Here is a 16,431-nt window from a genome sequence, read left to right as displayed (position 1 = left end):
TTCAAAAGGGAATTGTATAAATACTTGAAGAGGAAATGTTTGCTGGGCTATGGGGAATGTAGGGGGAGTGCGACTAATTGGATAGTTCTTTCAATGAGCTGGCACAGGCACGATGGGCCAAATGGCCTTTTGTGCTGCATCATTCTATCATTCTACCTTATGGTGCTGAATACCGTGCCCCAGAAGTTGTCCAATTTGTGTGACATACAGCAATATTGTATGTTTTTAATCCCCTTTCAAGTACTTTTTTGACTGATGATGCTGACAGTTGGCTGATGCTTTGTTCCCATAACCAATCTATTAATAAGGTGTCAGCCTTTGCTCACTGGCAGCACTCTCTGGTCGATGAGTCAGAAGATTGTGGGTTCAAGTCCCACTTCAGACACTTGAGCACAAAATCTAGGCTGACAGTCCAATGCAGTGTTTAGGGAATGCTGCACTGTTGAAATTGCCATCTTTCAGATGAGACGCTAAACCGAGGTCCTGTCTGCTCTCTCTGGTGGACGTAAAAGTTCCCACAGCACTATTTCGAAGAAGAGCAGGGGCGTTGTGATTAATATCCATCAACCAACATCAGTAAAATAGATTCATCATCATAGGCAGTCCCTCGGAATCGAGGAAGACTTGCTTCCACTCCTGAAGTGAGTTCTTTGGTGCCTGAACAGTCCAATATGAAAGCCACAGACTCTGTCACAGGTGGGACAGATAGTCGTTGAGGGAAGGGGTGGGTGGGACTAGTTTGCCGCACACTCTTTCCGCTGCCTGCGCTTGATTTCTGCATGCTCTCGGTGTTGAGACTCGAGGTGCTCAGCGACCTCCCGGATGCACCTTCTCCACTTAGGGCAGTCTTTGGCCAGGGACTCCCAGGTGTCAGTGGGGATGTCGCACTTTATCAGGGAGGCTTTGAAGGTGTCCCTGTACGTTTCTGCTGCCCACCTTTGGCTTGTTTGCTGTGAAGGTGCTCCGTATAGAGCACTTGCTTTGGGAGTCTCGTGTCTGGCATGCGAATTATGTGGCCTGCCCAGCAGAGCTGATCAGTGCATCAATGCTGGGGATGTTAGCCTGGATGAGGACGCTGATGTTGGTGCGTCTAGATCATCTGGTCATTATCAAATTGCTGTTTGTGCAATCTTGATGTACGCAATCTGGCTGCTGCATTACCTACATTACAACAGTGACTAGTCTTTAAAAATAATTCTCAATCTTCCTCGCTGCCATGCTCCACCTCAGAGTCAACAAGCTACCTGCTGGAGTGGAACTAAACTACAGAACAAGTGGGAACCTGTTCAACCTTCGCCATCTCCAGGCCAGGTCCAAGACCACCCCAACCTCTGTCGGCGAGCTACAGTAGCGGACGATGCCTGCGTCTGCACACATACAGAGGCTGAACTCCAGGACATAGTCAACCTTCCTTGCACTGCTCTTCCTGTTGGTCTCCCATTCCCTATCTGGCTGTGGACCCTTTACCTGCGGTAAGGCCAACTCACTAAATGTGCTATTCACATCATTCTCAGCATCGTGCATGCTCCAGAGTGAATCCACCCGCAGCTCCAGTTCTGCAACGCGGATCGTCAGGAGATGGAGGCGGATACACTTCCCGCACACGTAGTCGTCAGGGACACTGGAGGCGTACCTGATTTCCCACATGGTACATGGTACGTGTCCAAGCTCTCCTGATATGACTTAACCTCGAGATTAACTTAATTTGGCAACAACAAGGCTAAAGGTTACTTACTGATATAGAAAAGAAAAAGAAAAGCTACTTACCAATCACCAGCCAATCACTTACCCCCTTGGCTGTGACGTCACCTTTCGATTTCTTTCTACTTCTTTTTTGCCTTGCTGCTGCAGCTGCACAAGCCACACCTCTCCAACACACTCCCCGAGCTGCCGCAGCATTGGGCCTTTTATAGGCCTGCCTCAGCGATCTCCTGCCTCTCCAATGCACTCCTCGAACTGCCGCAGCATTGGGCCTTTTATACCCCTGCCTCAGCGATCTCCCGCCTCTCCAACGCACTCCCCGAACTGCCGCAGCGTTGGCCCTTTTATAGGCCTGCCTCAGCGATCTCCTGCCTCTCCAACACATTCCCCGAACTGCCGCCGCTTTGGGCCTTTTATAGGCCTGCCCCAGCGATCTCCCGTCTCTCCAATGCACTCGCTGGAGTCATCCCCCTGCAAAACAGATACACCGCTTTGAGTACTGTTGGGGGGGGGGGGGGGGATGACTCATTAGGGGAGAGCAGCAGCAGCCAGATTCATGGCACCGTGGCTGGCTCTGCTGCACAGGGGGGCAGGAAAAACAGTGGGAGAGCAATAGTGATAGGGATTCGATTGTAAAGGGAATAGATAGACGTTTCTGCGGCCGCAACCGAGACTCCAGGACGGTATGTTGCCTCCCTGGTGCACGGGTCAAGGATGTCTCAGAGCGGATGCAGGATATTTTGAAAAGGGAGGGTGAACAGCCAGTTGTCGTGGTACACATAGGTACCAACGATATAGGTAAAAAACGGGATGAGGTCCTACGAGATGAATTTAAGGAGCTAGGAGTTAAATTAAAAAGTAGGACCTCAAAAGTAGTAATCTCAGGATTGCTACCAGTGCCACGTGCTAGTCAGTCAGAGTAGAAATCGCAGGATAGCTCAGATGAATACGTGGCTTGAGCAGTGGTGCAGAAGGGAGGGATTCAAATTCTTGCGACATTGGAACCAGTTCTGGGGGAGGTGGGACCAGTACAAACCGGACGGTCTGCACCTGGGCAGGGCCAGAACCAATGTCCTCGGGGGTGTGTTTGCTCGTGCTGTTTGGGAGGAGTTAAACTAATATGGCAGGGGGATGGGAACCTATGCGGGAGAGAGAGGGGAATAAAATGGAGACAGAAGCAAAAAATAGAAAGGAGAAGAGTAAAAGTGGAGAGCAGAGAAACCCAAGGCAAAAAACAAAAAGAGCCACTTTATAGCAGAATTCTAAAGGGTCAAAGTGTGTTAAAAAGACAAGCCTGAAGGCTCTGTGCCTTAATGCGAGGAGTATTCGGAATAAGGTGGACGAATTAACTGCGCAGATAGCAGTTAACAGGTATGATGTGATTGGCATCACGGAGACATGGCTCCAGGGTGACCAAGGCTGGGAACTCAACATCCAGGGGTATTCAGCATTTAGGAAGGATAGACAGAAAGGAAAAGGAGGCGGGGTGGCGTTGCTGGTTAAAGAGGAAATTAATGCAATTGTAAGGAAGGAAATTAGCTTGGATGATGTGGAATCGGTATGTGTGGAGATACGGAATACCAAAGGGCAGAAAATGCGAGTGGGAGTTGTGTACAGACCACCAAATAGTAGTAGTGAGGTTGAGGACAGCATCAAACAAGAAATTAGGGATGTGTACAATAAAGGTACAGCAGTTATCATGGGTGACTTTAATCTACATATTGATTGGGCTAACCTAACTGGTAGCAATACGGTGGAGGATTTCCTGTATTAGGGATGGTTTTCTAGACCAATATGTCGAGGAACCAACCAGAGAGCTGGCCATCCTAGACAGGGTGATGTGTAATGAGAAGGGACTAATTAGCAATCTTGTTGTGCGAGGCCCCTTGGGGAAGAGTGACCATAATATGGTAGAATTCTTTATTAAGATGGAGAGTGACAAAGTTAATTCAGAAACCAGAGTTCTGAACTTAAGGAAAGGTAACTTTGATGGTATGAGGCGAGAATTGGCTAGAATAGACTGGCATATGATACTGAAAGGGTTGACGGTGGATAGGCAATGACAAACCTTTAAAGATCATATGGACGAACTTCAACAATTATACATCCCTGTCTGGAGTAAAAATAAAACGGGGAAGGTGACTCAACCGTGGCTAACAAGGGAAATTAAGGATAGTGTTAAATCCAAGGAAGAGGCATACAAATTAGCCAGAAAAAGTAGCAAGCCGGAGGACTGGGAGAAATTTAGAATACAGCAGAGGAGGACAAAGGGATTAATTAAGAGGGGGAAAATAGAATACGAGAGGAAGCTTGCCGGAAACATAAAAAATGACTGCAAAAGCTTCTATAGATATGTGAAGAGAAAAAGATTAGTGAAGACAAAAGTAGGTCCCTTGCAGTCGGATTCGGGTGAATTTATAATGTGGAACAAAGAAATGGCAGACCAATTGAACAAGTACTTTGGTTCTGTCTTCACAAAGGAAGACACAAATAACCTTCCGGATGTACGAGAGGTCCGAAGGTCGAGTGAGAAGGAGGAACTGAAGGATATCCTTATTAGGCGGGAAATTGTGTTAGGGAAATTGACGGGATTGAAGGCCGATAAATCCCCAGGGCCTGATAGTCTACATCCCAGAGTACTTAAGGAAGTGGCCCTAGAAATAGTGGATGCATTGGTGATAATTTTCCAACAGTCTATCGACTCTGGATCAGTTCCTATGGACTGGGGGGTTGCTAATGTAACACCACTTTTTAAAAAAGGAGGGAGAGAGAAAATGGGTAAGTATAGACTAGTTAGCCTGACATCAGTAGTGGGGAAAATGTTGGAATCAATCATTAAGGATGAAATAGCAGCACATTTGGAAAGCAGTGATAGGATTGGTCCAAGTCAGCATGGATTTATGAAGGGGAAATCATGCTTGACAAATCTTCTGGAATTTTTTGAGGATGTAACTAGTAGAGTGGACAGGGAAGAACCAGTGGATGAGGTGTATTTGGACTTTCAAAAGGCTTTTGACAAGATCCCACACAAGAGATTGGTGTGCAAAATCAAAGCACATGGTATTGAGGGTAATGTACTGACGTGGATAGAGAACTGGTTGGCAGACAGGAAGCAGAGAGTCGGGATTAACGGGTCCTTTTCAGAATGGCAGGCAGTGACTAGTGGAGTGCCGCAGGGCTCAGTGCTGGGACCCCAGCTCTTTACAATATATATTAATGATTTAGATGATGGAATTGAGTGTAATAGCTCCAAGTTTGCAGATGTCACTAAACTGGGTGGCGGTGTGAGCTGTGAGGAGGACGCTAAGAGGCTGCAGGATGATTTGGACAGGTTAGGTCAGTGGGCAAATACATGGCAGATGCAGTATAATGTGGATAAATGTGAGGTTATACACTTTGGGGGCAAAAACACGAAGGCAGAATATTATATGAATGGCAGCAGATTAGGAAAAGGGGAGGTGCAGCGAGACCTGGGTGTCATGATTCATCAGTCATTGAAGGTTGGCATGCAGGTACAGCAGGTGGTGAAGAAGCCAAATGGTATGTTGGCCTTCATAGCAAGGGGATTTGAGTATCGAAGCAGGGAGGTCTTACTGCAATTGTACAGGGCCTTGGTGAGGCCCCACCTGGAATATTGTGTTCAGTTTTGGTCTCCTAATCTGAGGAAGGACATTCTTGCTATTGAGGGAGTGCAGCGAAGGTTCATCAGACTGATTCCTGGGATGGCAGGACTGACATATGAGGAGAGACTGGATCAACTGGGCCTGTATTCACTGGAGTTTAGAAGGATGAGAGGGGATCTAATAGAAACATATAAAATTCTGACGGGATTGGACAGGTTAGATGCAGGAAGAATGTTCCCGATGTTGGGGAAGTCAAGAACCAGGGGACATAGTCGAAGGATAAGGGGTAAGCCATTTAGGACCGAGATGAGGAGAAACTTCTTCACTCAGAGAATTGTGAACCTGTGGAATTCTCTACCACAGAGAGTTGTTGATGCCAGTTCGTTAGATATATTCAAAGGGAGTTAGATATGGCCCTTACGGCCGAGGGGATCAAGGGGTATGGAGAGAAAGCAGGAACGGGGTACTGAAGGAATGATCAGCCATGATCTTATTGAATGATGGTGCAGGCTCGAAGGGCCGGATGGCCTACTCCTACACCTATTTTCTATGTTTCTATGTATTTACTGAGGCGTACGAAAGCAATGGCCTTACGCAAAACATCCGTAAGACAAAGGTCCTCCACCAGCCTATCCTCGCCACACAGCACAGCCCCCCAGTCATCAAGATCCATGGCACGGCCCTGGACAACGTGGACCATTTCCCATACCTCAGGAGCCTCTTATCAACAAGAGCAGACATTGACGACGAGATTCAACACCGCCGTCAGTACAGCCTTCGGCCCCCTGAGGAAAAAGAGTGTTTGAAGACTAGGCTCTCAAAACTTGTCAACAAGCTCATGGTCAACAGGACTGTTTTAATACCCGCCCTCCTGTATGGCTCAGAGACATGAACCACGTACAGTAGACACCTCAAGTCGCTGGAGAAATACCACCAACGATGTCTCCGCAAGATCCTACAAATCCCCTGGGAGGACAGATGCACCAACATTGGCGTCCTCGACCAGGCCAACATCCCCAGCATTGAAGTACTTGTATAGAGAAAGAGTCAGACTGAATATTGAGCTCAAAGTGTGACCTTAGACTTTTATTGCAGATCTCCAGAGTGCCTCTCCAACCTGTGAAGCCTCCTTAAATACCTGTGCTCCCAAGGGATTAGGGGTTCCCATAGGACTCCAGGGGATGAGCCCTCTGGTGGCTGTACAGAGTAAATACAAGTCCACATATATAACAACATTCCCCCCCAAAGTCAATAGTGTAACTATTTACAGTGTGAGTCGATCTGGGGCCCTTCTTGCCCTGATTGATCGTCTCGGTGTGAAAGCTGGTGTTGTTGAATCATTTGTTGGGCCCTCGTTGGGTTGCTGTACAGCTGATCTTGCTGGGCTGCCTGGTGTGTTGGGCCCTCCAGGGCTGCTGTGGGTTCTGCTTCGTGGTCAACCGTAGTGTCGGTTGCCACTGGTGTGTGTGTTGGGGGATCAAAAAAGGTAGGGTCCAAGGTGGGTTGCTCAGGGTAGTCCGTGAATCTGAGTTTGATTTGGTCCAAGTGTTTCCAGTGAATGAGTCCATTTGAAAGTTTGACCCGAAACACCCTGCTTCCCTCTTTGGCCACGACAGTGCCGGGAAGCCACTTGGGACCCTGTCCATAATTTAATACAAATACCGGATCATTGACTTCAATCTCGTGTGACACATTTGCGCTATCATGGTATGCACTTTGTTGAAGCCGCCTGCTCTCTACCTGTTCATGTAGATCAGGGTGAACTAACGAGAGCCTTGTCTTAAGTGTTCTTTTCATGAACAGTTCAGCAGGTGGGATCCCAGTGAGTGAGTAGGATTTGATGCGGTAGCTAAGCAGGACTCAGGATAGGTGAGTCTGCAGTGAACCTTCAGTTACTCTCTTCAAGCATTGCTTGATGGTTTGCACTGCTCTCTCTGCCTGACCATTGGACGCTGGTTTAAACAGGGCAGATGTGACATGTTTGATCCCGTTACAGGTCATGAATTCTTTGAACTCAGCACTGGTAAAACATGGCCCGTTGCCGCTCACCAGGACATCGGGTAAGCTGTGTGTGGCAAACATGGCCCGCGGGCTTTCAGTGGTGGCAGTGGACGTGCTAGCCGTCATGATCTCACATTCAATCCACTTGGAGTACGCGTCTACAACCACAAGGAACATTTTACCCAAGAACAGGCCTGCATAGTCGACGTGTACCCCAGACCACAGTTTGGAGGGCCAAACCATAAACTTAATGGCACTTCCCTGGGTACATTGCTTAACTGCGAGTCTGTATTACATCTGTGAACGCAGGACTCTATAAGTCCGCATCGATACCAGGCCACCACACGTGGGATCTGGCTATCGCTGTTATCATTACAATGCCTGGGTGGGTACTGTGGAGGCCATTGATGAAGGTGTCTCTGCCCTTCTTGGGAACCACTACTCGATTGCCCCACAGAAGGCAGTCTGTCTCTTTAGACATTTCATCTTTGCGCCGCTGGAACGGCTTTATCTCTTCCTGCATTTCCACTGGACACTGGACCAGCTTCTGTGAAGCACACAGCTTTTGACTGGAGATAATAAGGGATCCTGGCTTGTCCAGGTTTTGATCTGCCAGGCAGTGGCAAGTGATTGCTCACTCTCAAATACTTCCATAGCCATGGCTAGATTTGCGGGCTGTGCCATTTCCACCCCCGTGGTGGGCAATGGCAGCCTACTGAGAGCATCGGCGCAGTTTTCTGTGCCTGGCCTGTGGCAGATGGCGTAGTTGTATGCGGACAACGTGAACGCCCATCTCTGGATGCTGGCCGATGCATTGGTATTTATCTCTCGGAAAACAGGAATATAAGTGGCTTATGGTCAGTTTCCAATTAGAATTTTAGCCCAAAGAGGCATTGATGCGTTTTCTTTACCCGATAGACACATGCTAACGCTTCTTTTTCAATCATGCTGTAGGCTCTCTCGGCCATAGACAGACTCCTGGATGCATAAGTAACAGGTTGCAGTTTCCCGAAATCATTAGGTTGTTGCAATACACACCCGACGCCATATGACGACGCATCACATGCTAGTACCAAACACTTACATGGATCATACAACACAAGCAATTTGTTTGAGCATAACAATTTTATCGCTTTTCCAAAGGCATTTTCTTGGCTTTTGCCCCAAACCCATTCTCCCCCTTTTCGTAGTAAGACATGTAGTGGTTCTCGCAGGGTGCTGAGACCTGGTAAGAAGTTACCAAAGTAAACATAGAAACATAGTAAATATGTGCAGGAGTAGACCATTCGGCCCTTCGAGCCTGCACCACCATTCAATAAGATCATGGCTGATCATTCCCTCAGTACCCCTTTCCTGCTTTCTCTCCATATCCCTTGATCCCTTTAGCCGTAAGGGCCATATCTAACTCCCTCTTGAATACATCCAATGAACTGGCATCAACAACTCTCTGCGGCAGGGAATTCCACAGGTTAACAACTCTGAGTGGAGAAGTTTCTCCTCATCTCAGTCCTAAATGGCCTACCCCTTATCCGAAGACTGTGTCCCCTGGTTCTGGACTTCCCCAAAATCGGGAACACTCTACCCACATCTAACCTGTCCCGTCCCGTCAGAATCTTATATGTTTCTATGAGATCCCCTCTCATCCTTCTAAACTCCAATGTATAAAGGCCCAGTCGATCCAGTCTCTCCTCATATGTCAGTACTGTCATCCCAAGAATCAGTCTGGTGAACCTTTGCTGCACTCCCTCAATAGCAAGAACGTCCTTCCTCAGATTAGAAGACCAAAACTGAACACAATGTTCCAGGTGAGGCCTCACCAAGGCCCTGCACAACTGCAGTAAGACCTCCTTGCTCCTATACTCAAATCCCCTAGCTATGAAGGCCAACATACCATTTGCCTTCTTCACCACCTGCTGTACCTGTATGCCAACCTTCAATGACTGATGAACCATGACACCCAGGTCTCGTTGCACCTCCCCTTTTCCTAATCTGCTACCATTCAGATAATATTCTGTCTTCGCGTTTTTGCCCCCAAAGTGAATAACCTCACATTTATCCACATTATCCTGCATCTGCCATGCATTTGCTCACTCACCTAACCTGTCCAAGTCACCCTACAGCCTCCTAGCGTCCCCTTCACAGCTCACACCGCCACCCAGTTTAGTGTCATCTGCAAACTTGGAGATATTACACTCAATTCCTTCATCCAAATTATTAATGTATATTGTAAAGAGCTGGGGTCCCAGCACTGAGCCCTGCGGCACTCCACTTGTCACTGCATGCCATTCTGAAAAGGACCTGTTTATCCCGACCATCTGGTTTCTGTCTGCCAACCAGTTCCCTATCCACGTAGTTCAAGAGTCCCAGAAACGACCGCAGCTCCGTCATGTTCTGTGGCCTCCGTGCGTTCTCGATTGCCTCCGTCTTTGAGTTGGTGGGCCTGATGCCGTCCGCCGCAATCCTCCTTCCCAGGAACTCCACTTCAGGCGCCAGGAAAACGCACTTTGGGCGTTTTAACCTGAGCCCCACGCTGTTGAGTCGACTAAGAACCACCTCCAGGTTCTGCAGGTGCTCGACTGTGTTCCGACCTGTGACCAAGATGTCGTCCTGGAAGACCACGGTATGCGGGACCGACTTCAGTAAACTTTCCATGTTTCTCTGAAATATCGCCACTGCTGATCGGATTCCAAATGGGCATCTGTTATAAACAAAAAGACCGTTGTGCGTATTGATGCAGGTGAGGGCCTTAAGATGATTCCTCCAGTTCCTGTGGCATGTAGGCTGATGTCAGATCCAACTTCGTGAACGTCTTTCCTCCCGCCAGCATTGCAAAGAGGTCGTCGGCTTTTGGTAGTGAGTATTGGTCCTGCAGAGAGAAACGATTGATAGTTACTTTGTAATCGCCACAGAATTTGACGGTGCCGTCTCCCTTGAGGACTGGGACAATAGGACTGGCCCACTCGCTGAACTCGATCGGGGAAATGATGTCCTCTCGTTGCAGCCGGTCTAGTTCGATCTCTACCCTTTCTCTCATCATGTACGGTACTGCTCTTGCCTTGTGATGGATGGGTCGCGCCCCCAGGATTAGGTGGATCTGCACTTTTGCTCCTTGGAATTTCCCGATGCCTGGTTCGAACAGCGAAGGAAATTTATTTAAGACTTGGGCACACGAAGTGTCATCAGCGGGCGATAGCGCTTGGACGTCATCCCAGTTCCAGCGTATCTTTCCCAGCCAGCTCCTGCCGAGCAGCGTGGGACCATCGCCCGGTACCACCCAGAGTGGTTGCTTGTGCACCACTCAAGTGTAGGAGACCTTTACGGTAGCACTGCCGATTACAGGAATCAGTTATTTAATGTAAGTTCTTCGTCTCGTGCACTGGAGTTAAGACTGGCCTTAAGGCCTTGTTGCACCACCAGCTTTCAAAAGTCTTTTTGCCCATGATGGACTAGCTCGCACCCGTGTCCAGCTCCATTGACATCGGGAGTCCATTTAGTTCAACATTCAGCATTATCGGGGGACAATTCGTGGTGAATGTGTGCACCCCATGTACCTCTGCCTCCTCTGAAGCTGTGGTTCATAATGATCCTCCGTGGATCTGCAACGTGGTGGTTTGCAGGATTAACAGGCTTAGCAGCTCGCCTGTAACCTCGTTGGAGGTGTCCCATTGTTCCACAGCCCTTGCAAACGTATCCTTTGAATCGGCATGAATAGAAACGATGATCACCCCCGCAGCGCCAACAAGGTGTTAATGGCTTTACATTCATCACCTCAGTAGTGGACTCTGAGACATCTTCGGACATGTAACTGCAGGTATGTGTGACCTGCCTTGCATGTTATGATTTGAAAACATCACTTTGTTCACAGTACTTGTAGCAGCACTTGTGTGCTGAGAGATTTGCTTAGTATTGTCACTGGTGGCAATGAATGCCTGGGCTATCGCAGTGGCCTTACTCAAGGTTGGGGTCTCTACAGTCAAAAGCTTGCGAAGTATGGTTTCGTGGCCAATGCCATGTACGAAAAAGTCTCTGAGCATGTGCTCCAAATGTCCTTCAAATTCGCAATGTCCTGCAAGGCGTCTCAGCTCGGCGACAGAACTCGCCACTTCCTGGCCTTCAGACCTTTTGTAGGTGTAGAACCGATACCTCACCATCAGAACGCTTTCCTTCGGGTTCAAATGCTCTCGGACCAGTGTGCACAAATCGTCGTAAGATTTCTCCGTGGGTTTCGCTGGAGTGAGCAGATTCTTCATGAGGCCATACGTTGGTGCTCCACAGACGGTGAGGAGGATCATTCTACGTTTGGCAGCACTCTTCCCCATCTAGTTCGTTGGCTACGAAGTATTGGTCGAGTCGCCCCACAAAAGTTTCCCAGTCATCTCCCTCCAAAAATTTCTCCAGGATGTCCACTGTTCTCTGCATCTTTGGGTTCGCTGTCTGTATCTAGTCACCAGTTGTTGTGTATGGAGAAAGAGTCAGACTGAACACTGTGAGCTCAAAGTAAAGTGTGACCGTAGTCTTTTATTGCAGGTCTCCAGAGTGCCTCTCCAACCTGTGAAGCCTTCTTAAATACCTGTGCTCCCAAGGGATTATGGGATTCCTTGGGGCTCCAGGGGATGAGCCCTCTGGTGGCTGTACAGAGTAAATACAAGTCCTCATATGTAACAGTACTGACCACATTTGATCAGCTCCGTTGGGCAGGCCACATTGTCCGCATGCCAGACACGAGACTCCCAAAGCAAGCGCTCTACTTGGAACTCCTTCACAGCAAATGAGCCAAAGGTAGGCAGAGGAAACATTACAAGGACACCCTCAAAGCCTCCCTGATAAAGTGCGACATCCCAACTACCGGGGAGTCCCTGGTCAAAGAACGCCCTAAGTGGAAAAAGTGCATCCGAGAGGGCGCTGAGCACGAGTCTCATCGCTGAGAGCGTGCAGAAATCAAGCACAGGCAGTAGAAAGAGCATGCGGCAAACCTGTCCCACCAACCCCTTCCCTCAATGTCTATCTGTCCCACCTGTGACAGAGACTGTGGTTCTCATATTGGACTGTAAGGACTCATTTTAAAAGTAGGAGCAAGTTGTAATGTCCTTACACACTACTATAAATTCACACGAGGCACATTCTGTGGACAAGGTCACTCTGTGACCTGAAGCTTTATTCACAGGACCAAGAAATGATGATCCCGCGTGGGACCTCCCTTTATATACCTGGATGACCAGGTGAGGAGTGTCTCCCACAAGTTCACCCCCTGTGGTCAAGGTGTGAATTTCTTAGGTGTATACAGCATGCAGTGTTGTTATGAAGGTTATAGTTACATGAAGGTTACATACATGACATCACCTCCCCCCCCCAACATCTTATGGGGTCAAAGATTAAGTCTTTCAGGCAGTCGACGCTCTCTCGTGGAGTGCCGCAGTTGGGGCTCTGGTTGTTGAGCCTTGGCATGCGTCTCTGTCACCTGTGGTGATTCCGGCTTGTCCGGGCTAGCCGCACGGACTGTGCATGCTGCTGAATGTTCTTGTTGCTCGTTCACTGGCAGTGATGTGGGCAACATCTCATGATCTTGCTCAGGTTCCTCAGTGTCCATGCTGAATCTTTTTTTTACTTGGTCCAGATGCTTGCGGCATAACTGTCCATTGTTAAGTCTGACCACTATGACCCTATTCCCCTCTTTGCCAATTACAGTACCCTCAAGCCACTTTGGCCCCAAAGCGTGATTAAGAACAAATACAGGATCATCGATTTCTATACATCTCCTCTTTGAGTTACGGTCATGGCACTCATTTTGGGACTGGTGCTTGCCTTCAACAATGTCTGACAGGACAGGATAATTGAGGGACAGCCGAGTTTTAAGTGTACGTTTCATGAGTAGTTCCGCGGGCGGGACTCCCGTGAGCGAATGCGGTCGGGACCTATAGGCCAGCAGGAGGCGCGATAGGCGGCATTGAAGGAAGGGTCCTTGAATCCGGAGCATGCCTTGTTTTATGATTTGGATCGCATGTTCCGCCTGGCCATTGGAAGCCGGGTTGAACGGTGCCGTCCTGACATGTTTGATGCCATTACCCGACATGAACTCCCGGAATTCATAGCTAGTGAAACACGGGCCGTTGTCGCTAACCAGGATGTCCGGCAAACCGTGGGTCACAAAGACCGCAAGCAGACTCTCCATCGTGGTGGATGCCATGCACGAATTCAATATGATGCACTCGATCCATTTAGAGTACGCATCAACAACAATGAGGAACATTTTCCCCATGAACGGACCCGCGTAGTCTACGTGAATACGTGACCATGGCCTGGTGGGCCAGGGCCACGGGCTGAGTGGGGCCTCCCTGGGTGAATTGCCCAGCTGGGCACACGTCGTGCACCTGCGAACACAGTGTTCCAGGTCTGAGTCAATTCCCGGCCACCATACATGTGACCGGGCAATGGCCTTCATTAGCACGATGCCTGGGTGCTCGCTGTGGAGTTCCCTGATGAATGCTTCCCTTCCCTTCTGGGGCATGACTACCCGGCTGCCCCATAGTAGGCAGTCGGCTTGGATGGAGAACTCATCCATCCGTCTGTGAAACGGTCTGACCTCCTTGGGGCATGCTCCGTGTGCGGGCGCCCAATCCCCAGTCAGGACACATTTCGTAATCAAGGATAGGAGGGGATCTCTGTTGGTCCAGATTTTGATCTGGCGGGCTGTGATGGGAGAGCCTGCACTGTCAAAGGCTTCAACAGCCATGACCATCTCAGCGCTTTGCTCCGCTGCCCCCTCAGTGGTGGCCTTTGGAAGCCTGCTGAGCGCGTCAGTGCAATTTTCGGTGCCTGGCCGGTGCCGTATGGTGTTGTCATACGCAGTCAGCGTGAGAGCCCATCACTGTATGCGAGCTGACGCATTGACATTGACAGCTTTGCTGTCTGACAACAGGGATGTTAATGACTTGTGGTCCGTTTCTAACTCGAACCTTCTGCCAAAAAGGTACTGGTGCATCTTTTTAACCCCGTAGACACATGCGAGTGCTTCCTTTTCAACCATCCCATATCCCCGTTCTGCTTGGGAGAGCGAGCTGGAGGCATAAGCCACAGGTTGGAATTGGCTCTCATCATTATTCTGCTGCAACACGCACCGAACCCCAAAGGATGATGCATCACATGTCAAAACCAATTTCTTACAGGGGTTGTACAGAGTCAACAGCTTATTAGAACAAAGCAGGTTCCACGCCCGATTGAAAGCCCGTTCCTGACAGTTCCCCCAAAACCAATCGCAACCCTTACGCAGGAGCACGTGTAGCGGCTCCAACAATGTGCTTAAGTTCGGCAGAAAGTTCCCGAAATAGTTCAAGAGTCCCAGAAATGAATGCAACTCCGATGTGTTGCCGGGCCTGGGCGCACGACAAATCGCCTCCGTTTTGGATTCGGTAGGCCGGATCCCGTCTGCGGCAACCCTCCTACCCAAAAACTCGACCTCTGGGGCCAAAAACACACACTTGGACTTCTTTAGTCGCAGGCCTACTCGGTCCAGTCGGCATAGCACCTCCTCCAGGTTGTGGAGGTGTTCCTCGGTGTCTCGACCCGTGATAAGGTTATCGTCCTGAAATATGATTGTTCCAGGGATGGATTTGAGCAGGCTTTCCATGTTCCTTTGAAAGATAGCGGCCGCGATCAAATGCCAAACGGACACCTGTTGTAGACAAACAGCCCCTTGTGTGTGGTGATGGTGGTCAGTAGCTTGGATTCTTTGGCCAGTTCCTGGGTGATGTAGGCTGAAGTGAGGTCCCAACTTGGTGAACAGCTTGCCGCCTGCCAGCGTGGCAAAAAGATCCTCCGTTCTCGGAAGTGGGTATTGGTCTTGTAGTGACACTCGGTTGATAGTGGCCTTGTAGTCACCACAGATCCTGACCGAGCCATCCGTTTTTAGGACAGGGACGATGGGGCTTGCCCAGTCGCTGAATTCAACAGGCGAAATTATGCCCTCTCTTTGCAACCTTTCCAACTCACTCTCAATTTTCTCCCGCATCACATACGGCACAGCTCTGGCTTTGTGGTGCACTGGTCTGGCGTCCGGGGTGATGCATATCACTACTTTGGTACCTTTGAAAGTCCCGACATCAGGTTGAAATAGTGAGCATGAACTTCGCTCCACAGATGAAATGGCATGCACATCCCCCCATTTCCAGTTCATCTCGGCTAGCCAGCTCCTCCCCAAAAGCGCGGGACCATTTCCTGGGACAATCCAGAGTGGCAGCCGGTTCTCTGATCCATTATGTGTGACCACCAACATTGCACTGCCTAGCACTGGGATGATCTCTTTGGTGTACGTCCGTAATTGCGTGTCAATGCGTTCTAGTTTGGGTCTGCTAGCTCTGAGTGGCCATAGTTTCTCGAATTGTTGGACACTCATAAGTGACTGGCTGGCCCCTGTGTCCAGCTCCATGCGTACCAGGATGCCGTTTAATAGGACCTTCATCATCATAGGTGGCATTTTGGTATATGAGCTGTGGATGTTTGTCACATGAACCCGCTGAACTTCAGCATCCATTGCTTTGTCCCAAGCATCAACCTGCCTTGCAGACCCCTCGTCTGGTTCATCTGCCTCGTAAATTAACCTCGCTGCGGGCTTCCTGCACATTCTGGCTAAATGTCCACTGAAATTACAATTTCTATAGATAAATTGTTGAAACCTACAGGTTTTTGCAGCATTTCTGCCCCCACACCTCCAGCATGAGCTGAGATCATTGTGAACAAAAGGGCTGTTACCAGGCATTCCTCTCTGATTGTCTCTTTGATTACTCTTGAGCACTGTTAATGGGTGTCAATGGCCCCATCCCGGGACGCATTGTCCACCGTGATGGCGTAAATGTCCGTTCAACCTGCCATTGTCTCTGTTGAGGACCCACTCTAGTCTGTTGCTGCCTGGGTGGTATCGAATTGCCCTTGCCTGCCTGCAGGGTTCTGAGTCACGTTTACAACGTTAACTCCCTGATCCATCGCCACGTTGGAAGCAGAGTTGCGCGCGTATATTATCTTGGTTTCCTCCTCCCCTGCCATGAAGGTCTGAGCCATCAATGCCGCCGCTTCCAAGGTCAAGTCCTTGGTCTCAATTAGCTTCCTGAAAATC

Source organism: Pristiophorus japonicus, chromosome 1 (assembly GCF_044704955.1).
Source record: "Pristiophorus japonicus isolate sPriJap1 chromosome 1, sPriJap1.hap1, whole genome shotgun sequence".
Taxonomy (NCBI): domain Eukaryota; kingdom Metazoa; phylum Chordata; class Chondrichthyes; family Pristiophoridae; genus Pristiophorus; species Pristiophorus japonicus.
Note: the sequence above shows the minus strand (reverse complement) of the source record.